The sequence below is a fragment of the Pteropus vampyrus genome, unplaced genomic scaffold (assembly GCF_000151845.1).
Source record: "Pteropus vampyrus isolate Shadow unplaced genomic scaffold, Pvam_2.0 Scaffold1, whole genome shotgun sequence".
In the NCBI taxonomy this organism is placed as follows: Eukaryota; Metazoa; Chordata; class Mammalia; order Chiroptera; family Pteropodidae; genus Pteropus; species Pteropus vampyrus.
In genome coordinates this window covers 13872063-13896469 of record NW_011888782.1, presented here as the reverse complement: position 1 = coordinate 13896469, position 24407 = coordinate 13872063, and the positions used below count along the sequence as shown (strand labels likewise).

Below are 24407 nucleotides of genomic sequence, written 5' to 3'. Positions count from 1 at the left end.
ACACTTCACACACTCACACACTCACACACATTCACACACACATCACATCACATAAAAGGGAAGAAGATAGAATTTCAAAAAAGAAAGAAAGAAAGAGAGGGGGGAGGGAGGGAAGAGAGGAAGGAAGAAGGGAAGGAGGGAGGGAGGAAGGGAGAGAGGGAGAGAGAGAAAGAGAGAAAGGAAGAAAGAAAGAGAGAAAGAAAGAGAGAAAGAAAGAGAGAAAGAAAGAAGAAAGAAAGAAAGAAAGAAAGAAAGAAAGAAAGAAAGAAAGAAAGACAGACAAGAAAGGCAGGAAGGCAGGAAGGAAGGAAGGAAGGAAGGAAGGAAGGAAGGAAGGAAGGAAGGAAGCAAGCAAGCAAGCAAGCAAGCAAGCAAGCAAGCAAACACCAGTAAGGAATTATTGTTACTTCTATTCCTCTTGGATTTAGCCCCATGGGACAGAGAGTATCTGAAGTGAGTCTTCTTGAAATTGTAGGTAATTCTGAGAATAGATAACTTAATTAGCTTTCATTCTGGAGATTTCTGAAAGCAGGAAGTTCCCTAAAGTACCATGTATTTTCAGGATACAAGGAAGTCACTGAATGGCTGGCATACTGGGGAGGTTGGATGCAGCTACCACCTCTAATACTTGGTTCCCAGTGGCTGAAAGGAGTTTTGACAAAATCTTTAAGTAGAAGATTCAAAAAATGCTATAATATCCTAAGATTTGACATAAAGATCAGCTCAAAAGGTAGATTCATCTGGTGGCCTAGAAGTTTCACTGCAGAGGGGAACAGAGCATCTTTAAGAAGCTCCCTAATGCTTTACTCTGCAAAATAGAGTTAACAGTAGGAGATGCTGACACAGAACTGGGATTTATAGCTTCAATAAGGACAATGGGATTGCACAATATCAGAGGCCATGTGGTATTACTTAACGGACAGAGGCAAGATGGATGGAATTACTGTGAGGGAAAGCAAAGCCAAAGTGGCAATCAGGGTGTCTTGACCTGCAAAGATCTGTGACTACAGCTAATAGACCATAGTATATTCCTGGGAGCAGAATGGATGTCTAGTAGTCTGTGGCATGTCAGGATATCCTTTCTTAAGTAAAGAACGAGTTGTCACACCTTGTACCCCATTGCTCTAAAAAAAGATGTACAGCATTTAGTGGGTCCCTCTGAATTTTAGAAGCAGCTTATACCACACTTGGGAATATTGCTCAGAGCCATTAATCAGGTGACTCAGAAAGGTGTCAGTTTTCAGTGGTTCAGAGTAAGTGAAGATTCTGCGGCAGTTCCAGGATACAGCACAGGCTATCCTGCCATTCAGGCCATATGACCCAACAGATGTAATAGTGCTAAAGGTATTCACATTGAATAAGAATGCAGTTCACTGTCCCAGACAAGCTTCAATAGAAGAGTCAAGTGAAAATCTCTTGGATTCTAGAATAAGGCCATGTCTATTGCAGGAGAAAACTACTCACCATTTGAAAAACAGGTCTTGGAGTGTTAAGGAGCCCTAGTAGAATTTTAAGAGCCTAACCGCGGAACTCCAAGTAATTATGTGTCTGGAACTGCCCATTATGAACTGATATTATTAGATCCGTCAAATCATAATGTTGGATGGCTGCAGCAGCAATCCATCATAGGGTGGAAATGGTATATTGAGGATCAGACACAAGCAAGTCTTGAAGGCATACATAACTTACATAAAGAAGTGGCCCAGACTCTTGGAGCTCCTACCTCTACCTCAGATATACTGATCTATCTCTCTCAACTCATATCTTATAGCCTCAGGGGGACATAGGTCCTATGATCAACTGCCAAGGAGAAAAACACTTAGGCCTAGTTCTCTAATGGATACGCTCTATATATTGGTGCTAGCTGAAAATGCTGCCACAATGAAGCCCCAGCCACAACTGGTCTTGAGAGAAAGTGATAAAGGGAAATCTTCCCAGTGGGAAAAAATGAGGACAAGGATATGTGGTTGTTTGCTTTGTATGGGGAAAAAAAAAAAAAGAAAGAAAGAAAACCTGACTTGAAATATGGAATAAGATCAAATTCTGAGCATTGCCAAATGGCATATACTGGTCAGCTGCCTGAAAGGGATAATATCAGAAGGTCAGAAACAAAGAAATTTGGGAAAGAGGCATATGGATAAACCTATTGCAGAGGATACAAAGCATGCTCATATTTGTGCTTCATATTATGGCTCACCATAAAGTAACCACTGCTCCCAGAACTTGCACAAAGTGCCCTTGAGTTGCTATGGCAGCAAGAATGAAAGCTATGCATGGGTCAACAGCCTCAGTAATAGTATGGGGTGCCTTTTATCAGGATCACTATTGAATGCTAAGCCTGCCAAGAACAGAGTCTGATGCTGAATTCTCGGTACAGCACCAGCTCCTGAGGAGCCAGTCAGTCACTTATTGGCAGATTGATTTATCAGACAACATCTTTTTGGAATTTTCTTACTGAAATTGATGTCTACTCCAGATAAAGGATTGCCTTTCTGGCCTACAGTCCCTACAACACCATCATGCAAAGGCTTACAGAACACCTAATTTCCAGCATCATACCCTACCAGTCATCATCAACTAAAGGAACCTTTTTATGGCCATCAAGGTGCAATGATGGACATGTGATCACTTGATCCACTGACCTTATCACATATCTGATCACTCAGAAGCAGTCAGCCTAATGGTATGATGGAACAACTCAATGAAGTCTCAAATGAGGTCCACCTCAAGGATAACACCTTATGAGTTTGGACACTATGCTCTGCGATGCTGTATTGAAGCAATGGCTGATGCACATGGTGCTATCTCCCTAAAAACCTGAATCAATTGGCCAGAAAACCAAGGGTTACAAGTAAGAAAGACAATAGTCACTGTGTTCAGTTTCCAGTTTGGGGAATTTGTTCTTTTTGTCCATAAAATTTTAGGCTCTGCTAGATTGGATTTCACTGAACCTGAACCTACAGCTACCGCCTTGCCATTTGGGGCTCCTGACAGTAGAACATCAGCAGGGAAAGGAGCTTTTATATTGGCAGTCATGATTGATCCTGTTACCATGAGGCTGTAGTGTTGCTGCTGCACAGTGAAGAGCAGGAAGGAGTACCTATGGTACCTAGAAGATTCTCTGGGGCATCACTTTATACTTCAATGCTGAGTATTAACTGTAAATGAGGAACTGCAGAAACCACGGTTCAACAAAGGTAAAACAGATGAGAAATCATATGCCTCAGAGATAAAGTTCTTAGTTATATGTTCAGGTCAGCAACTTATCTGCACTAAAGAGCTGAAGGAAAGATGAGGACAATCTATAATGAGAGGTGGATAAAGGAGGTAAATATTAAAGTCCCAGAATGAGTCACAGAGTAGTAGCTGAAGCTTGTTCAACTAGCTCTCGTGTTGAAGTCTTTTGTAGATTTGGGGGGAGAACACACCTTTGGAGTTTCTGTGAATGATTAAAGAAAATGGAAGGCACAAGCAAATTGAAATGCTTCAATAGATGCACTCACTATACGAAATCCATTTTGTACCTTAATTCACATCTTCGCTCGGACCATTTATTCCAGTCCTTGATGCAACAAGAAACTTCTACCTGGAAGTATCTTCCTGCATTTTTGCATAATTGCACCTCACTTCAGCTGCACTACTGCTTCTCTGACTCTGTAGTGTGGAATGTCTACAGGAATTCACTTGGCACTCAAGCATGGAATTCATGAAAGTACAAGGGAAAGTACATTTTACAAAAAAAAAAAAACCATTGAACAACAGGGTTGGAGAGCTGGTGGGTAGATAAATGCTCCTCTCTTCTATTTCTTTGCTGGACAATTCTGAAATACAGTCCACTTGAACCTTCAGAGATATCATAGAATCTAGCCATAGGGACCTATGCTGCTGATCAACTCAAGGATGCAACCTCCCAGATTGCTTCGCTAGTAATTTCTACCCAGCATTTAAAGAAGCAGTAATACCGATTCTTCACAAACTCTTCTAAAAAGTATAAGAGGAGATAACATTTCTCAATTCATTCCATGAGGTCAGTATTATCTTGATACCAAAGCCATAAAGACATCACAAGAAAACTTCAGACCAATATCTGTTATGAATAGAGATACAAAAATACTATCAAATTAAATCCAGCAACACATTAAAAGGATTACAAACCATGACCAAGACGGATTTATTTTGAGAATGTAAGGTTGGTATAACATCTAAAAATCAATCAATGTAAAACACCATAAAAATGGAAAAAAGGGCAAAAACCACATAATCATCCAAAAAGGTGTAGATAACGCATGTGACAATATCCAAGACCCTTTCACGATAGATTAAACAAATGAGGAATAAAAGGCAACTTTCCCAACCCAATAAATGGCATCTGTGTAAAAACCTACAGCTAACGTCAAACCTAATGATGAAAAATGAGAGCTTATCCCTTAAGACTAGGAACAGGACAAAGGATGTTCACTCTCCCCACTTCTATTCCAAATTGCACCAGAGGTGCTAGGGACAGCAACCAGGGAAGAAAATGAAATAAACAATATCCAGATTGGAAAGAAAAAAAGCAAAATTATTTCTATTTTGGATAACAGGAGCCTGTATATGGAATATTCTAAGAAACAACTCAGAAAACTATTAAAATTAATAAACTAGTTCAACAAATTTGCTTTTTACAAAAACACGCGATTACAATTTCTAAATACTAGCAATGAACAATCTGAAAATTAAATGTTTAAAAATTCCATTTATAATAGCATCAAAAAGAATAAAATACTCAAGAATAAAGTATTTTAATAAAAAGAAGTGTTTATTTTATACTTTGGAAAGAATAAAATAGTGAAGAAATTAAAGAAATGCTAAACAAATGGAAAGATATCCATGTTCATAGTTCAGAAAATTTAATTATTAAGATGGCAATACTCACTAAAGCAAACTATAGGATCAACACAATCCCTATCAAAAATCACAGTTCACTTCTATACAAAAGAAATAAACAGGTTGATTCTAAAATTTATATGAAAATTTAAGGGTCTCAGAATAGCCAAAACATTCTTGAAGAAGACAAATAATGTTGGAAGACTCATACTGTCTTAGTCCATTCAGGCTGCTATAACATAATACTATAAACTGGGTGCTTATAAAACCACAGAAATTTCTCTCAGTTTTAGAGGCTCGAGAGTCCAGGGTCAAGGTACCTGCAGATCTGATGTCTGGTTAAAGCCCACTTCCTGGTCTATAGATGGCCTTCTTTTCACTGTGTCCTCACATGATGAAAAGAAAGTGAGGAAGCTCTCTGGAATCTCTTTTATACAGACATTAATCAGATTTGTGAGGATTCTACCTTCATGACCTAAGCAACTCTCAAAGGCTTCATGTCCAAATACCATCCCATCAAGCATTAGAACTTAACATACAAGTTTTGGGGAACATGAATATTCATTCTATAGCACACACTTCCCAATTTCAAAACTTACTACCAGATATAGTGATCGAGACAGTATATGTAGCACTGACATAAAAATAGACATATAGACTTCATGTGTATGGTCACTTGCTTCTTAACAAAGATAGGACAATTCAATGGAAGAAAGAATAATCTGTCAACAAATCGTTCTGGGACTACAGGATATGCATATACAAAAGAATCAAGTTGCACTTCCTTCTTTACATACTAGACACAGAAATTAATTCAAAATGGACAAATTACCTAAATGTAATAATGAAAACTAAAAAGCTCTTAGAAGAAAATATAGGAGTATATCTTCATGACTTTAGGATAGGCAAAGCTTTTTTATATTTAACACCAAAAGCACAAATGACAGAAAAAAAAAATAAACTGCCCTACATCAAAATTGAAAATGGTTGTGCTTCAAAGGGTACCACCAGGAAAATGAAAATATGATGTGCAAAATGGAAGAAAAGATTTGCAAATCAAATATCTAATAAAGTCCTTGTAGTGAAAATATATAAAGCACTCTTACCATTCAGCAATAAAAAGACAACTCAATTGAAAAATGGACAAAGGATCTGAATAGATATTTTCTCCAAAGATATACAGATGGCCAATCAGCATGCGAAAGATGTTCAACATCTTAGCCATAAAGAAAAGGCAAATCAAAACCACAATGTGATGCCACTTCACACCTCCTACAATGACTCAACTAAAATACACAGATAATAACAAGTGTTGTCAAGCATGCAGAGAAATTGCTAGTTGGAATGTAAAATGATGCAATCACTCTGGAAAACAGTCTGGCAGTTCCTCAAAAGGTTCACCATAGAGTTACCACATGATCCAGCAATCCCACTTCTAGGAATATGCCCAAGAAAACTGAAAACTTTTGTACACAAAAACTTGTACACTAATGTTGCTACCACCATTACTCGTAATAGCCAAAAAGTAGAAACAACTCAAATGTCCACCATCCAGTGAATGAATACATAAAACATGGTTTCTTCAGACAAGGGACTGTTATTTGTCAATAAGGATATGACGTGCTGATACATGCTACCACGTGATGAACTGTGAAAACATGCTAAGTGAAAGAAGACAGTCTCATGTGATTCCATTTACATGAAATGCCCAGGATAGGTGACTCCATAGGGATTGGTGGTTATCAAAATCTAGGAAAAAGTTGGGAGGAAATGGGACGTGACTGCTATTGGCTACATGGTTTCTTTAGGGGATAATGAAAATGTTCTAAAAATTTTGGTGATGGTTGCACAACTCTGAATATACTAAAAACTGTTAATTGTACATTTTAAATGGGGGAATTTTATGGTATGTGCATTATATTTCAATAAAGCTATTAAAAAAAAAAAAAAAAGAAGGTAAAAAAAGAATGGAGCCTTGCCTTGGCTTTCCCTCTATTCCTGTTTTTCTCTCCCAAGTCTCAATTCCATGGATCAACTTCCATAATAAGCTAGCTGCATGCAAGCCCTGATTCAGGCTCTTCTTTCTGGGAAGAATGCTGGATGGAGACGTGTTTATGAGTGACTGACTGAATGAGTAAGTATATTTCTCATTGGAGAAAAAGTCAAAAGGTAATAGGATTATCAACATCATTACCTAGAGAGAGCACAAGGTCCTTTACCTTCTGTAGTTTCTTGTATGGTATAAAAGACAAAACCCATACACATTCCTATTTTCCTTGTAAAGACTTTAAGAATTAGGGCAAAATAATCATACTGATACTAATTTAGGATACACACACACGCGTGCGCGCGCGCGCACACACACACACACACACATACACAAAGGTACAGGAATGAATAAGAAGTACTTTTCCCTCCCTCATCTCTAAAAGCCTTGAATTCTGAGTCTGTACCTCTATTTTAAGAACGCATTATTGTTTTTGTTACAAAGAGTAGTCAGACTTCAGACAACTACTGGCTACCAAAGCTTTGCATAGGAGAAAAATAGACACAAGAGAAAATATTCTGTGGGCGGAACTTGTCTGATTCTGGATCTACATCATACTGGTTCCCTAAAGACAGAAATGCTCCTGCCTCCTGTACCATCCAGAGCAAGGATCTGTAAACTTTTTCTGCCAAATAGTATATATTTTTTGGCTTTGTACACTATGAGGTCTCTGTCACAACTACTTATCTTTGCCCTTGTAGTGTGAAACCAGCCTGTAAACAATAAGAAACTGAGTGAGTAAGGCTGTGTTCCAGTAAAACTTTATTTATGGAAACTGCATTTCTTATCATTTTCATGTGTCATGAAACAACTCATTTTGATTTTTTTCAATCATTTAACACTGTAAAACCATTCATAGTTTATGGGCCATACAAAAACAGTAATGCGATAACTTTTAGGAGGAGGTGAGTACTGCTGCCCTTAGTAGAACCACAAATTGAGGACTTAGAGTCCCATGCTCATGCTTGGCATAAAAAGAATAAAACTACTGACCTCAAATGGGCAATACAGCTGAGGACAATGGGCATCTGAGTTAAAAGCTATTGTATACCAAAACCTAGGACAATATCTGCTGCTGCTGGGTGCGTGTGTGTGTGTGTGTTGTGTGTGTGTGTTGTGTGTTGTGTGTGTGTGTGTGTGTGTGTGTGTGTGTGTGTACCGACACAATAAATCCCAAATTTTCTAGAACCCACAATGAAGGAAGAAATCCCCTAAAATGACTTTAGATTCTCTACTTCCATTAAGACATATATTCAATTTCCTTAAAACCATATTCAATTTCCTTAATTTTCTTTTTTTTAATTTGAAGTTTATATCATCCAGTGTTAAGCAGAAATGTCATCTCTAATGCTAGGATTTCTATATGCCCTCAGAAGAAGGTGGATGGACTCAGTCCTGAAAGCTACACCCTGAGGAATGCTCACTAAAAGGTCAGGGAGGAGACTAGCATCTCGATCCAGAGATCGAAACTCTCAGCTCAAGAAGGTGTTTAATATCGATGTAAATTAACCTTTTTTTCTTCTTAGCTAAATCCGCTTATTGCCCGAGGAGAGCCAGCGTGTACCCTCTGAGACTTGAAGCATAGCCTAAAGCTGTCTACCGTAAGGGCAAACTTCCTTTGAAATCTAGAGCTTTATCTTAGGAATCCGTGTGCATTTATATTCTACTCCATTATACCACTGCGTGTTTGTTTTAATATAAAAATAGCATGTTAAACAAATTACCATCAAGAAAAACTGGCACTCCTTGAAGAGGCATCATGTTTACCAGGTAGCTTTGAGGCCCCCAGGCAAACCTACTCACTTCCCCAAGGGCACGGGTACTGCATTTGAGGAGCATAAAGCAGGACAGGCCCTGGATTTTCAAGATTTCACTCAGGTACTGAATACTCACTTTTTTATGGACAAAGCATGATTGACATGGGCTTAGAAAAACTTTTTTCTATGTTATAGGGCAGCAGTCCCCAACCTTTCTGGCACCAGGGACCAGTGCTCCTATGAGAATCTAATGCCTGATGATCTGAGGTGGAGCTGAGGCGGTAATGCTAAGGCTGGGGAGCAGCTGCAAATACAGATGAAGCTTCATTCGCTGGCCTTCTGCTCACCTACTGCTTTGCAGCCTGGTTCCTAACAGGCCACGGACTGGTACCAGTACCAGTCCGCAGCCCGGGGATTAGGGACCCCTATTATAGAGCACTGGTTCTCAGTGTGACCCCTAGACCAGCTACGTCACCATCGCCCGGGGACATGTTAGAAATGCAGTCTCAGCCTCATCACAGAGCTACTGAATGGTAAAGTCTGAGGGTAGGGCCCAGCAAACTGTATTTAATAAGCCCTTATGTGATTTTGGCCTCCATTCAAGCTTGGGAACTGATTCTACAGTGGAAGGAGTTTGAAAGAGCCATAAAAACTGTGTTTAAGTTCAATGTGAATGTGGCAAATTACCCAATCTCTCTTTGCCTCATCTCCATCTGTAAAATCAGGATTCCACCTTTTTTCTCAAGATGACCTTGAGAATTAAATCAGATCTACTCAGACATCCAGAAAACACCAGGCATAGCACCTGATGATCAGAGGCCCCAGCTTTAATATTGGTTTTATCCTTTCTCAACTCAACCCAAATACTAAAATGGAGGTAACTGCAAGTAATGATCCATTTCCATGAGATATGACAGATGCAGCTGAAATTTTCCCAAGGAGACACTCCTACAATGCTCATTCCCCGATATACATTATTTGCATATTTCTGACTTATATAGCATGCAGAATTTTAAAATCAAGCAATCACCAGAAAATTATTTGAAAATAAATTACATGAAAAATATTTAGGCTAAAAGGTACTGGTAACAAAATCAATTTTCAACCAGCATACTTTTTCTTTGATTTTAAGAATTCCTTTGGGAGCATTCATTTATAAATTATCCAATTTAAAGGAGAAAAAAAATCTCTGAAATACCAGCTTCAAAGAATAGCAAATTGTAAAGGGCACCATTTCCTTCTACATCCCAAATTAGAGAAAAACAATCTTTAAAGTTTCCTTCTGGTTTCCCACAAAATCACAGATTACACCCACTTGTCTCTATTCCCACTCTTTTTTCCTCTTTTATTCAGCAAACCATTCAAAATACTTTGAATATCTATCACAAGACAATCGATTCAGATCTGCAGAAAAAATAAATACACAGACAAAAAAAAACCTCTTTAAAACATGCAGAGTAGTTTCATAAGTGTGTTTCCCTAGTTTTATTCTTTTTAATAAGAACATTTTGTATAGAAAGAAATCTGTACTACATACACATAAGCATGCATACACATATGGTCATACACACTCGCCCTCTCTCACAAACACATACACGCAAATCCCACTTTCCACATAATAAACATTAAGAACACAGGCTCCCAAATATTGAATTTTCAATTATTTGGGAAGAAATTAAATGGAAGCTTATGCATAAAAAGTTAGCTCTGAAAATAATTGGAATATAACAACATTATTTGGGGGTTATGATTTGGAGTGGGAAATATATTTTAGCTTAACTTAAGATAATAACTTATTTTCAAATATCCTCAGTACCACTACACCCTAGAGTAGAAACGATTTATAAAGCATTGGTAAACTAATTCTGAGTCCTTCTCTCTTTTAGAGCAGGCCTATAAGGGGTCTCCAGTAGGCAAAATCTTGTTGACCTGCTTCTTATTATTATAAACTATACAGAACTTTGCTGGTGCATTTTTAAAAGTATTATCTTTTATCATCTGGTCGCTAATTTACATAATTATCTGTGTCTTAATCTACAAGGGTTTATGGTATTTCAGAAACAAAATAGATTTGTCTAATCATTTGAAAGAGATTGAAAAGAGTAAACTTTCTAAATATGGAGTTTGGGATCTAATAGTAGTGAATAGCCTTCCAACAACACTGTACACTATCAAAGAATAAATCAAAGGCCACAAGGGTTTAAGAAGAAAGAAGAGGACAAGGATGAAGAGCTGTTGAGTTTATTATCTTGCCAAGCAAGAGAAAACACAGCAGAGAAAACATTCATAGAATGGTTGAGGAGGGAAGGCAGAAGAATTGAGTTTTTAAGTAATAGAAAGGTGATATAGTTCAGGTGATTAGGCTAATTAAAGATAGCAAACTGCAATTCTGGATAAGATGGAATTAACCCATACATATGAACATGGTTGGCTAAAATAAATCCTTTGTTCCTTCTAAAGAGTCTTCAGTTACATCCAATGAAGGCAACATACTGGAGTCACTCAAAGTTATAGGTCCTTTAACTTCTTCGGTTGTGATAAATCACAGCATTCTCACGTACTCATTCACACAACCTTACAGAGAAATAGTTCTGTTGAAATTTGGAGGTGGTATAGCAGGCCAGTTAAAAACTAGGGTCTGAAATCTGATTACCTGGGTATGAATTCCAGCTCCGCCACTTATTGGGCATTTGGTATCAGCAGATTATATAATCTCTCTCAGTTTTAGTTTCCTCGCCCATGAAATGGGAATAATAAGAGTACTCCTTGATATGTTAGTTGTGGGGATTATATTAATTAATAAATGTTTAGTACTCAATAAAGATATTATTAGAAACAGCTTCCCTATTGGAGCAGAGATGGTTGCTGATAGATAAACCTTGTCATTTTCTCTCTCCTCAGAGAGAAATTAAGATTTAGGTTGGAAAATGATACCAACATTCATTCAAAATTGATTCATTCATTCACTGATTTGCATTTGTAGAGTGCCCTTCAGGTCCCAGGCCTGGCATATTCACAGTCTAACGGGAAACACAGACACACAGGTAATGAAGAGTTTGTGTTGGAAGGAGAATAAATAAGATATAATGAGAAACAGAAATGGTTTATTTCACAAAGGAATTGGGACTGTGAACTTAGGTAATTCTTTAGGATTTTGAGAGAAGGGAGCTCAGCTATAACTAAGAGACACTCAGGTAAAAAGTTCTGGGAATATTATATTCCTCGAGTTAGAATTCCTTCCCATTTATCAAATATTTTTGAGAACTTCTTTTGAGAACTTCTAGGAATTGCAGATACATGCATTTTGCTCTAATGTTAAATATACTTTACTGCAAGACTTTGCATCCTGTAGGTGAAAAATAATAGATTTATGAGAAACATAGGATTCAGGCAGGTCAATCAAAACTTATGAAACTTTGGACTAGAACTTTAACACAGACAATAATAATCTTAATAAAAAATATTAGCACAATTAAATCTCCACCATCATTTGAACCTACCATCTTTTGCATGCTCTGTGTCTTAGCATTTGCAATCTTTTTTGTAGCTCCTTCTCAGAGATATAGGTCCTTAAAGACATTTACTTTCAGTAGAGACCAGCTTCATCAAAATTAAAACTACAACCTGAAGGGGATCAGATCATGCTACCCCAAAATATGCCACTTTGGAGTATTATTTTGAGCAGAGGCACTTGAGAAACAGTGGACACACAAAGGGTTCTCTGATCTCCTGCTTTCTACCTGAAAGCAGGTCATAAAATTTCCTGCAAGGAAGGTGCCCTCCCTGCACTAGCAAGAAGAAAACATTCTTATTGCCAAAAAATAAGAAGTTGATGTCAAGATGAATCTATACGAACAAACCTACTAAAATAATCCTTATCTTCCCTTAGGCTCCCCCTACATTTCCTAATAACTTTCCCACATTACCACCCTAGCCCAAACTTTTTTCCTTTGTCTTGTCATGTCTGCACAATTTATCAATTTTTGTTAAAATGGCACACAGCTCTCAGGACCACCCACTTCTTAAGGTCATTATTTCTTTTCTATAAAGGCTTTGATACCACATAAAAATATTAGCATCAAATAAAGTTGGCATGTTTTTCTCCTGTTAATCTGTAGTTTGTTAATCTAATTCTCAGGCTTAGCCACAGAAACTAAGAGGATAGAGGAAAAGTCTTTTGTCCCCTACAGATCCAATGGTACCCTTCTACACCTGTGATTTTTTTTAAAAGAAAGAAGAAAATATCTTTAGACATCCTAGTCTGCACTTGTAGTCTTTCCTAATAACGTAGTAGAAAGCTAACAGTTCTTGAAGCCACTAAATCATCTATTTCCTACACAAAGAAAGGTATAGTGGCAAAATTGTTATTTTTTTTTCCTTAAGATATTTACATATTATTAAATTCTCTTCTTAATTGTAAGAAAGCTTACATCTGATCATTTCAAAGCATTAACAAGCTGGGCAAACTCACACATGAATCAACACAATTGCCTGTTATTCTGCCATTATCCCTTATTTACCAATCACATTAAGAAATATGCATTGCTTTGGAACAAATCCTATGACCAGGCATTGTCTCAAACCTCAAATAATTCACAGTTTAGTAGGAAAGGTAGTCACACAAAATCAAATTGTACTATCTTGAAATAACTGCTTTATTAGAGAGATAAAGAAGTGCTAGAAGAAATCAAGGTAGATAGTGATTAAATTTCTGTAGCTAATTTTAAAAGGTTTCTCAGGGTCATTTATAACTTAAGAAACACCCAAAGGATGAAGAAAAATGTTTCTAGGCAGAAGGGGCACCTGGGCGTACATCTCAAGAAGAGGCAACTGAAAATGCAAAAATGGAAAATCACTTCCCAGAGTACATGAAGAAGACAGCCACTCTCCTTATTTTTCAATAGATTTTTGATGTTTCATCCAGTAAAAATTCTCACCATGAGACAAGGAAATTTTAGCGTGGCCCACAGAGGAGCCAGGAAGATATTGAGAAACCCACTGCAAGCACTACATGATGATGGAGGTGGTGAAAAAATATTTTAATAGAATTTTATTAGTATACTCTAGTTATTTGCTCTATGGTATCTAATGTAACCTTCCTTCATGATCCTTAATAGAAACTGAGGTAATAGAAGATATTTAAAAAGAGCTTTGGACTTCTGAGGACAATGAACTGGGTGATAGAATCAATAATATCTAAATTTTAAAGAACCAGAAAACTCCAGCTAGCAATGAGTTAAACCTATTATCTTTGTTTATCTTAACTTTTAATATCCTATGTGTTGTCCTCCTTACTGACAGCAATTTCATGTCTTTTGCACACACATTGTCCTTGGAATGTGTTCCTTAGGTGACCATTTGCTCAAAAGGGGCTAATAGAAGTAATTTTATTTTTATCATGTTGTTCCCAACTGAAGACCTTTTACCTTCAGGTAATGGTAGTGAGAAAGGAAGCTAGCAGCTACTCAGCTTTGTGTCCCCATTCATCCTTACAGGGAAGGAACTTGAAGTTCAAAGTTATGGCTGTTTCATCTTTCTATATTCAACACTTAGCCCATTGTCTAGTTCATAATAGGCACTCAGATCCTTGAAAGGAAAAAGAAAAAAGAAAAGAAAAGGAAAGTAGGAAGGAAGGAAAGAAGGAAGGAAGGAAGGAAGGAAGGAAGGAAGGAAGGAAGGAAGGAAGGAAGGCAGGCAGGCAGGCAGGCAGGCGGGAGACTGGGAAAATTGAAAAATAAGACTATAAGGACATTCTAAGAAAATTATGGGGATCAAAAGTAGAGCTATTTGGGAGTAACTTCTGACTTTGTCAATGGGGTGAACTTGCCTGTCCCATTTATCTCTCAATTGTTAAGGAAGACTTTAATATTTGGTAATGTCAGTTGCTTCAAGAAACCTATAGCCCAAGGTGGCTCTTAGGGGCCAGGAACCACAGCTCTAGAAAGATCTTTGTCTGGAAGTACAATGTATGGTTGGGCAGAGGGGAAGACAGAGAAGAGATTACTTCAGCACAGGGCTTCTTGAGCTGTATACTGTAGAATCCCGAAGCTCAAAGAAGTGTTAATAATAATAGGAATGTTTAAAGAATGGGTAGGTGATACTAGGGAGGTATAGAAAAGCAAAGGGGAAGATAAATGAAAAAATATACTAGAGCTATGGGTGAAAGCAGAGAATTTTACTGAAATATAACATATAGAAAAGTGTACATGAGTGTCTAGTTTGACAAATTTTAAACAACCGAACACACAAAATAAATAGCATCCTCATCGAGAAATAAGAATCTCCTTCTTGCCTCTTTCTAATTATTACCCTCCCAAAACATGACTTCTAATATTAGAGATTAGTTTTTCCTATTTTTGTACTTTGAAGACACTGAATCATAGAATATGTATTCTTTGGGGGACTGGTTTCTTTCATTCAATATTATACTTGTGAGATTTATCCATGTTTCTGCCTAGAGTTGTAAATCATTGATTTGCATCATCATAAAATATTTGTGTGGGAATTTAGATAGAATCCAGTTTGGGGTTATTATGGATATTACTGCTATGAACATTCTAAAGACATTCTAAAGGATGCCTTTTGTGAAAATATGTGTGCATTTCTGCTGGGTATACATCTATGAGTGGATTTGCTGGGTCATGATATATGCTTATGTCTAGTTTTAATAGATATTGCCAGAGTTTTCCCATAGTGAGAAAATCAATTTATAGTCTCATCAACAACTGACTGAAATTTCCTGTTGCTCTGTATTCCCCTCAATACACGATAGTTACTGTCTTTTTATTTTAGATATTCTGGTAGTTATGTAGTAATATCTCATTGTAGTTTTAATTTATTTTCTTCTGGTGCCTAATGAATTTAAGCACCTTTTCACGGGCTTATTAGCCACTGGAATATCCTCTTTTGTGAAGTGTCTGTTCAAATCTTTTGCTCATTTTTTCTATTGGATTGTCTTTTTCTCATTGATTTGTAGAAGTTATGTATATCCTCTAGGAATGAGTCATTTGTCATGTATAACATTCGAAATATATATACATATTAATGTATATATAATATATAACATTTGAAATATATCTTCTCCCACTGTTTTGGTTATTTATGTAAATTTTTAATTTAAACTAGACTGGAACTGTCTGGTTTAATGCCAAAAAATAACACTGCTCTTTATTGTTAAAAGCAATAAAAAGAGAACCTCTAATTAAAACAAAAGAGGGAGAGATGATGGAATAGTTCAGAGAACAGCAAACAGGGAAAGAAAACTGTTTGCTGTTTTTTCTCACCATCAGGTTCAATTAACATACATACATGTCTTCATAAAGCAAAACTATCACCTTCATTTTACAGACAACAGAACCAAAAGTCAAGGGACCCTTAAAGGTACCCACAAATATGCACCATGTATAGGTAACGTCTCCAAATAAGCCTGCCTACTAAATTGTTTGCCAGATTTTGAACCCAAGCCACATGTCACCAAAGCCCAATGCTGCTAACTATGACATTTAACTACCCTGCCTGGTTTCTTATGTGTGACTGTAAAAAGAATGAATGACACCTTGGCTCACTCCATTGGAAAGTTGTGAATGCTTAGGTTAATTTATGACTTTGCTGTGCCAGAGCGGGAAAGCATTATTTCTCCAACTGTATTTCTGAAGAGACAGCTGTCCAGTGATCTTCAAGTGACCTTCGTAGCAGCTAGCTCACTACTAGGTTTTTGATGAATGTTTCCTGGATGAAGAGACAAATAAAGGGATAAATAAATGCCTGCATGCAAAGGGAAAACCTGAATTTTAATGTTGGCTTTCTGCTAAAGACACCACAAGTGATGAAATAGGCTTCTCGGTGTCCTCAGGTATTTTGGAAATAATTCAGGTTTCAGATGTCCATGAAGACTACATCAGTTGAATTATTAGCCACTTCTGAGACTGACCTCTGTGCTAACAAAAACTAGAGAATGAAACAGCTGCAACAATAAAATATGCCATGGGTATTGGCACGTGTGGTGCCAGGGAAACAGAGCAGGAAATTTTAAGAGCTGGGAGGAGATACAGAAAGAAGCTAGCTTGCGCTCTCTTGACTTCGCCAAAGGAAAGGAATGAAAATACTAGCAAAATAGGCCTTGCAAGGAATAGTTACGCCTCATTTAGCTCATCTCAACAAATGTCACACATGTATATTTTGATGTATGAGCTCTAGAGCTTTTCTTTAGAACAATTTATACAACCAGAACCCCAGTGCATCAAAAGCTAACGAAACTGCACACAGCACTGTTGTGTTGAGTAGTGCTGGAGTCTGGCCTGGCTAGAGAAATGGCTGCCATCGTGGGCCAATCAAGCTGCAAGTGAAACAGCCATTTGGATAACTGAGCAGGCCATGAAAAAATTAGAAAGATCCCTGGGATGCAGGACACTCCAGTTTCATCTCCATTTTAACCACTTACTTGCTCTATCACCTAGGAAGTCATTCACTTGCTCTCTATCCCAGTTGTGCCAGCCATAAAATGGAGATGGTAATATCTTCCCTTTTTATCTCACAAGTCAAGTAAAATTACCTAATGCTAATAACGGCCTATAGGTCATAGGTCTCTAATTTCTCAATAGAATTGCAAAATATAAAAAACTGGGAAAACGTAAAGTTTTTCATAAGTCTTTTGGCAGCAAAACTTCATCTGACATAAATAGATTTTGTAGTAAAACCTGACCTGAACTAATTTGAAGATTTTGTTTATTTAGTCTCCTTTAGAGAATATTCATAACTTTCACTGAAGAAATGCAAATGGAATTAAGGACGCTCTCAAGACACGTTTAGGACTGTTATAAAGTATATGAATATATACATTGTTTTAACTTTCTAAAAATCAAAAATAATCTAAATTTTAAAGCACATCTGGTCAATGAGACTACTGGCTTACATTAAAACAAACACCATTACAAATAAAACAAAAGCAAATGCCTAGATTTTTCTTTATTATGTTCCAAACTGCTTAACCTTCTACTTAAGTTTTCTCTGCATAAGCATAAGCCTATATCTTATTCTTAAACAGGTCACCAGCAGGGTCATGTTTTTCCATGAAAAACAATAGACATTATCCAGGGCTTATGACCTTTCTAAGATTCTATTACAATATAAGAACTTTAAAAAAAAATGCTATTAGCTTTGAAACATGAAACTAAAACTAAAAAACAAAATCAACAAAATCTAGACCACAAAAATCTATAAAACTGAAAATCAGCTACTTTGTCAGTAGCTGAATTTAGTATTCATAAAAATCACATGTAAAAACAATTCCTAGATCCAGTTTTTCTCACTTTGCAAGAATGCTCATGTATGCACAATAATTGCTGAGAAATGATAGCTTCTCATAAATTATATTTGTTCTTGTAGTCAAATGATTTCAACAGTAATAAAAATTCTTCCAAACATTTTTAGAAAAATAATATTTAGTACAAGATATAAATGTAGTTTAATATCTTTTTATATAAATTAGATCTTGTAATAATCATAATGTTCAGCTTGGCCATGGAGAGAAGTGCCATCTCTGTCAATATAAGCTCTAAGAAGAATAATAAATATTGAGGTTGACAGTTTTTCCCTAGGTATCCTGAGCATCAAGGAAGTTTCCTTAACAGCTTAGAGTTTTCTGATTCCTATCTCAGTTACAGTGATAAACATCACTGATCAAACATTCACTAGTCTGGAGACAGACTTTGGAAAGTGGCCAGACCTAATATGACCTTCATACTAAGTGTCCAGTTATTTTGACCTGTAGATCAAAAGAATTCTTCACTTGGATTAATAAATTAATTCCAGCGCAAACTTGAATGGTATAAAATGAATGCTAGTCTAAATCTCAAACTGTCTACATAGAGTGTTAGTTCTATGGGCATGAGTAATGGTTCAGACCACAACACTTAAGCACAGAAGTGTGATTCCATTGCCAAGTTGTGGAAATGACTTAGCTACTATCATAGTATGCTTTGCATAGAAAACTAAAATTCTAGATTTTTGTTGATTGTTTTATAACTTAATACTGTTATATTATTTAATACTCATAATACTCTATGAGTTAGCTATAATCGTTTCTCCCATTTTATAGATAAGAAAACAAGCCTTGAGAGACTCAGTGGTGTTCCCAAGATCAAGCTAGTGACATGGCTGGAAAACAAATCTAGAGTGTCTCTGGAGTCAAAGTTCTTAACCATTATTGCGGTGAGAATTCCCAGTCTCTCCCATTCAAAATAACAAGACAATTACTCTCATCATTTTCCCCCAGAGTAAAAAACTTTTGTACACACACACACATCTTATAAAAGATAAAGATATCTTTACCTTATAAAACCATATCTCACTATGGAACCAAAGACTTTTTTTTTAACTAATTATATCATTCTGAGGCCAAATCATATATCTTATTACCCAAATTCCAAAGAGACATGCTTGGAGATTCTGCAGCAATAAAAAGATAAATAGTTCTATCAGGTTCCACTAAGAAGGCAGCAGTAGTGATACAGGAGAGACTACGGCACAATACAGCAGCAAAGCCAAAGAAGCCATTATTACTTCTCTAGGCAGCAATCAGCAACCAGAGGAAAAAGACACCAAGCCCGTGTCAACTGCACCACAAATTGCTAAGAATAACTGCCTGGCCTTTGCTGTCTTTATTTTCTAGTTTTCCCCACACCTAATGTCAATAAGGGAGGCTTCTGTACCACAAGAACTCACACCTAATTTGCTAATGGGCATTTATCTTGTTGAGTAGATTCATAGTGAAGACTCTTGGTTACCTTAACATTCCATTTTTCACAGTCCCCCCAAAAATCAAGATGTCTCTTTATTTATTCCACTGGAGACCTTCTTAAGTCTTAAGTACACAGATTGTCTTAAGAAACATCGCTGACCACCGATGCAGCCATGCTTTCCTTAAGGTGGAAAGGAGAAAGTCACCATGTTCTGGGTGACAGTATATCATGGCCAACATCAAAGTGTCAACATTAGATGAATACAGCAATCTCTTCTTGTTCAACTTGTGACTTCTTCCCACAGCAAAACATTTATTCATAAATTTTTAATATCAAGTGGCCACTAATACCCACTAATGTTCCAATAAATAGTCCCATTCACTGCTCATCCAGTAACAAATGCTTCTGAATCTTCATTTGTGGTGAAATGAACAAAAATAATATAGAAAAAATATAAAAGCCTCAATAGCGCTGAGCTTCATTTTTCATTTCAATATTAATGATGCATCTTAATAAATGTACAGAAAACCCACTATCTACAATAACACAAGTATCAAGAAGAAACTTAATTTTATTCCTTAAACAAAGTAATTAAATATTTGGCTGCTACGATAAAATAGCTCTATCAGTGACTTCTCTCTTCCATCAGCATCTATCTTCAAAGAACTCAAAGGAGTTTTAGTCCAATCGAGTTATTTTAACTGGATAAATACGATGTTTATATTGAAGTTTGTAGAGACCTGCCTTAACAGAGGTTAAGTTCCACAGATAGTATGTAAGGCAAATTTAATACCATCAAAACTATACTTGAAAATCCCTTGGGAAGGCATCATATTGTATATTAACACATATTTCTCAATGCATTCAACATCTCTTTTCCTCGAAAGATGACTCAGGTCTCTGATACTTTTGGCTTCCATTTGCTTTACATTTATGAGTCATTTTATACAAAAATCATGTATTACTGAACAGTGAAATGACACATAGGACAGCAAAATAGTCACTTCATGAGGGGCTTATGGTAACAAAGATATTTTGGGCAACAAGAGATATATCAACTCATTTCATCAGGGTTTATGTTTGTTAAAGAGATAGTGGAATCACTGACACTATTGAAATTGCTTTCTTCCCCCTTCCTCTTTATTTTTCCCAGCTTTTTTTCCAATACACCCACTAGGATTGTTCATTTTACAGTTGAAACAAATCTTGCCATTACTTTAAGGAAATGGTCATCATATAACAATCTCAGTTCCACCTCTCTTTCTTTTTAACAGCGTAATATCCTCAAGGTTCATCTATGTTGTTGCAAATGACAGGATTTCCTTCATTTTTAATGGCTGAATATTATTCCATTGTGTGTGTGTGTGTGTGTGTGTGTGTGTGTGTGTGTGTGTGTGTGATCACATTTTTTTAATCTATCTGTACACGTAGATTGTTTCCTTTCTTGGCTATTGTAAGCTATACTGCAATTAATATGGGAGCGCAGTCTTTTCAAGAAAGTGATTTTATTTCCTGTGGATAAATACCTAGAAGTGGACTTGCTGGACCATATGATAGTTCTAATTTTTTAAGGAACCTCCATACTGTTTGTCATATGGCTGCACCAACTTACATTTCCACCAATGGTGCACAAGGGTTCTCTTTTCTTGGTTCCATCTCTTAGAGCAGATAAAAGTTGGTTATATAAAATTTTCAGTAATACTAGAGGCCATCAAAAAGATGCAAGTTAACACTATAGAATAAAAATCATTGGCAATAGAGAAAACACAAGAGTTACGATTGTGCATGCTTTTTTCCCCCTAAAAGTCTGTGTTCCAATTAACTCCAAATAATCATTGAGGAAACTAACTCAGGCTTAAGCTGCAATGCAATGAGTGAGATACAGAAATGAGTTTGAGTGGATAGTAAAATTAAGCTAGATCAAGAGGTTAGCCCAGGAGGTCCATAAAGTTTAAGCTCAGGCATGTTTTGGTGAGTACAGTAATTAGGGAGAGGGGATGTGGTCAGGGAGAAAGTCCACCTGCCACAATGCACATGTGAGAGAGAAGTTGAAGGTAAATTACAAAAAATGTGAAAAGTAGCAAAAGTGCATCTTGATTCCTGGTCATCTATTCATAAATGACTAAATTCCATTCCTTGAAATCCTAAACTAGGGTGAGAACTCTGCCAAGAGTTAGCTAGGCCATGAGGACTAAGAGTCAGAACAGCAAAAGGGTTATGATCATTTGCTTTGAAATCAAGCAAATTTGCGTTGGATTTTGGGATCTGCCACTCATTATTATAGTTAGTACTCACTGGATGGTAACAATAACCAGATAGGCTTCAGACCCACAGAATAGGATTGAGCAATAAATTAACCATGCAGACCACAACAGAGGGTTTACCACAGGAATGCAGTTCTGAAAATGGTCAATACAGGGAACTAGGTGGAGAGTGAAGAGGTCCATGGATACGATATCTTTGCTGTCACATAGGGGCCTATGTTTATAAGGGTCTCACACTTGGTTTAATGCCTTACTATGACCATCTTGAAATTCGCAATAATTTTTTACAATTTGTACTTGACCTCAGAAATTATGTAGTTGGTCTTGGGTAGACCATTATAGATGTCAAAGACATTTCAGACATTGTAGGCATTGCAAGCACCCATGGGTGTTGGGATAAGACATCACTAATTATGGTTGGTTTAGACTTGTCTGGGCCTTACGAGGCAAGACAAAGAGTCCATATCCAGAGAATGTAAGAAAGCAAAAACACGACAAACTAGACAGGGGAAGAACAAGCATACTTGTTTAATAATAAGGGTGACCATATAATTTGTTAACCAAATCAGGATACTTTTGAGGATGAAAGGGAGTGCTATTAATAATTACCCTAAGAATATATATGTAAACTGTGACTCTCCTGGCCAAATGGGAAGAATTGGTACCATATAAGGATGCCATTCTAACAAACTACTCCGCAGTCATTTCTACATAGCAAAATTAGAAATACAGAAAATATCATCATGACCACAAAACACATGTGTTCACAGAACATTTGGATCTATTTTTGGAGGTGGAGGAAAGGGTAATTATTATCTTATCTTTAAAAGGATGATCAAAACAGAATAAAATTTTATGTAGCCAAAACTTCTGTTTGAAAAACTGCCCATATGTTGATAATTGCTGCAGCTGGGTAAATGGTTACATTGAGTTCATCACACTATTCTCTCTACTTGCATACACGTCTGAAAATCACTTCATATTCATTTATAAAAGTAAAAAAATTAACTTAGATGTTTCCATTGATATTATATTGATTGAATAAATATTTTTAAATTTTTGAATAAATTATTTTATGAACCACTTGCTATAAAGTTACTATGAAAAATAAAAAGGAAACAACTTGAACTGAGAATAATTTGAATGTCAAGTATTCTAAATTATCCAAGTAAATAAACAGTGATGTTATAAGAATTTCTCTGTTGAGGGATTAAAGGATATAAACATAATTGGAGAAAGAATCGGAAATTCTGTCTTGAAGCTCTGTTTACACAGAAATCATATTATTTTTATTTAGATTTTGCGTTGATTTTAGAATAGCCTAGGGTAGATGTGATGAAGCTTATGGAACATTAAAGCCTCTTGTATTAGTCACAAGAGGTTGGACTCTACTACAGAAACAAATTAACCCCCAATCTCAGTGGCTTAAGAACACCAAAGGCTTGTTTCTGGCTTGTGCTATTGACTGTCATGGATTAACAAGAACTTCTGCTCCCCAACTCATCCAGGGATACAGACAGATGGAGACTCTATCATCTTATAATTGCACCATCTGGAACCCATGGCTTCCTCTGATCTTTGTGTCAGATAATAGAGACTGGAGAATTACAAATGGTCTTTCTATTGCCTCAAAACATAAGTGACATGCCACTTCCGCTAACATTTCATGGGCTGAAATTTGTCATACAGTACCATCTGACTGCAGAGGGAAAGAACAATCTAGGGGAGCAAATGGGATAGCTGATGACCATTACTGTCCCCACCATATCCCAATGACTCCTTAGGACAGCACTGCAAAAAGTGTAGTTTGTGATTCTGGGGTCCTGAATTCTAGAATCTGAGCTGAACACTGAAGGAGAATTAAAAAGGCATTGATATGTCTAAAAGTATTTGTTCAACAAATTAATAATGAAAAAAAAAGATTGCAGTGTGAAATTTCTGTCTTTTTTGAACACTAAATAGTATTCATTTTTATATAAAAGGTATAGTTAATGCAAATGAATATTAACAATTCATTCTAATTAGCATAGCTGATTTTATAACTGCCAACACTTTCCTAACCATTGCTGAGGATAATAGTAATGTTTAAGATGAGTGATTGTTTTGGTTACCTATTCCTACATCACAAACTACCAACAGGGCTCAGTTGAGTGGTTTCACCTGAGGTCTTCCAGGCAGTTGCAATCTGATGGTGGCTAGAATTATAATCATCTGAAGGCATCTTTTTTCATAGGTCCAACACATCTGCTGGGAAGGCAACAGCTGAGGGCTGGCTGAGCACCGCTTTTTCCACACAGTCTCTCTACAAGACTAGTTTGAGCTTCCACACAGTATGGTATTCTCATGATTAGTGGGTTTCTACATGGCAGATAGCTCTCATGGGGTAACCATTCCAAGAACATGAGGCCAAAACTGCAGCACTCCCTAGCACCTAGGTTTGGAAGTCCCTCAATGTCACTTCACTGATTAAAAGTGAGTTAGAGGGCCAAATGAGCTCCAAAGAGAGGAAAGGTATATTAGGAGCACAGTTCCTTGGGGCGCCATCTTTGGAGACAAGTTATAATTAATCAGACATTTGATTTAATCATACCGTAATTTCTTACACTCTAAATAATTCATTGTCAAATGCAAGGTAAAGGTTGATATTATGTCAACTTTGCTTATCCACAGTTTCTTCCTTATTCTTTAAAAAAACTGTAAATGGGACATGACAGTTTGCAAATGCATAAGAATT

General features: G+C 36.7%; 1 pseudogene; it reads left to right on the top strand.

Moving 5' to 3' along the window:
* Nucleotides 1-432: 432 nt before the first annotated feature.
* The window catches only part of LOC105288664, a 38418-nt pseudogene continuing 14443 nt past the window's right edge, over nucleotides 433-24407 (top strand).